Source organism: Lucilia cuprina, chromosome 3, assembly GCF_022045245.1.
Source record: "Lucilia cuprina isolate Lc7/37 chromosome 3, ASM2204524v1, whole genome shotgun sequence".
Lineage (NCBI taxonomy): Eukaryota > Metazoa > Arthropoda > Insecta > Diptera > Calliphoridae > Lucilia > Lucilia cuprina.
In genome coordinates this window covers 5,340,661-5,342,903 of record NC_060951.1, presented here as the reverse complement: position 1 = coordinate 5,342,903, position 2,243 = coordinate 5,340,661, and positions in this window count along the sequence as shown.

Below are 2,243 nucleotides of genomic sequence, written 5' to 3'. Positions count from 1 at the left end.
CTATAGTCTAGTCTATAGTCTAGTCTATGGTCTAGTCTATAGTCTAGTCTATAGTCTAGTCTATAGTCTAGTCTATAGTCTAGTGTATAGTCTAGTGTATAGTCTAGTCTATAGTCTAGTCTACAGTTTACTCTTTAGTCTCTATTTTATGGTTTAGTCTATAGCTTAGTTTATGATTTATATTATAGTCTATAGTTTATTCTGTAGTCCAGTCTAAAGTCTAGCCTATAGTGTAGTCTATTGTCTAGCCTATAGTCGAGTATATAGTTTAGTCAATATTGTAGTCTATAGTCTAGGATATTGCCAAGTCAATAGTCTACTCCATAGTTTAGTTTGTAATACATTATATAATCTAGTCTACAGTCTAGTCTATACCCAAGTGTATTGTTTAGTCTTTATTCCAGTATAAAGTCTAGTCTATATTCTAGTCTTTAGTTAAGTCTTTAGTCTAGTCTATAGTACATTAAATAGTCTATTTTATTGTCTAGTATACAGTGTATTCTATAGCCTAGTTTATGGTTTAGTCTATACTCTAGTATAAATGATTTAATTTTGTGGGTAGTCTAGTCTATAATCTAGCCTCTAGTCTAGTCTTTATTCTAGTCTATAGTCTAGTTTATAATCTAGTCTAGTTTACGGTCTAATATATCATCTGTAGTCAAATCTGTAATTTTGTTTATAGTGGCGTCTAGTGCACGATCTGGTCTATAGTCTAGTGTAAAGTATATTGCTTCATTCATGTGGAAGTCATGTAAATTTTGTTATCAATATAAAGTGTTTCTACATACTTACATGTAATTTATCATAATATTATTGCAAATATTAATCATTCACTATTTTCTTTTCTTTTGAATTTCTTTCATCATTTAATAACTTCGCTTCTCTTTTAATGTGGCGAACCATGCAATTTATAAAATATTTAATTTCTTCCTCGTCTGCTCTATATATATAGATGTTTTGCTATCAAATAAAGTTCAATCTAGTTTACATAAGAGGTCATAAATATGAAAGAAACTGCTTTAAGTATGAAGAAATTATTAATAATAGTTATGAAATTTTGCTAAATATAGAGCAAACTTTTATATTTATTTTAAATTGTTTAATGTAATAAGACATAAATATTTTGAATATTGTCGATTTCAACATTAAAAATATTTCGATTTATTAGCATTAGTTTAAAGTTATTGTTTTTTATATTAATTACCTTTATTTCTATCTGTAAATTTTAGAAAATTATTGTTAAAAGTGTTAGTAAAATCAAAAAAAAAAAAAAAAAAAATCAATCGTTAATATTTGAGTAAATTTTCTTTTACATTATTTGCTGGGTTATGATTTATTCGCCTGAAGTTATGTTTTACAATTCCCGCAAGAGCATGAGTGCATTGGATAAGAATATGTGAAAATATTTATGTCTGTGTTCAGGAAACTTTATTTAAACTCATTATATGCTCACACATGTCTATCACAGGATGAGGATATATGTATGTATGTATAACATGTAACTGCTACGATTCTATTCAATATTTCATTTTGATTTAAACTTTGCCTTTTTACTGTTTTTTTTTTTCTTAAAATTTGTATTTTAAGGCTTTCACATGTAAATTGAAGGAAAAATAAGCAAAAAAACTGCTTGTCAGTTTTAGTGATGAAAATGTTTAATGGGATATAATGTGGGCTCGATTTTGGACTGCTTGCTTAACACTAAAAGCTGTTAAAGGTTGAGATTTATACAAATATGTCTGTAAAATTTGGAAATAACTTTTTAATTTAACTTTACCCACATTACTGTTTCAACAAAAGAATGATGTGTGTTAGTATGTTTTTTAGTTTGACAGTTAAAAAAAGTATTTTACTAAAATAAGAATAAAATAAAAAAAAATAATAATTTTTGCTTAAAAAAGGGTTAATTTCGAAAATTCAATATGTTGTTTCGTTTTCCAATAACCATCAATTATAACCTGAAATCTTAACTTCCATATGCAATTGAAATTGTTTAATTAGTGTAATAAATATTGGGTTTATTTAACATTTCAAAATAATACCCCTCAATTAATAACAATCATACGTCTAGTATGACCAAATTACTGAAAAAAAACTAGAACATAACTAGAACAGAACTAGAACAGAACTAGAAAAGAACTAGAACAGAACTAGAACAGAACTAGAACAGAACTAGAACAGAACTAGAACAGAACTAGAACGAAACTAGAACAGAACTAGAACAGAACTAGAACAGAACTAGA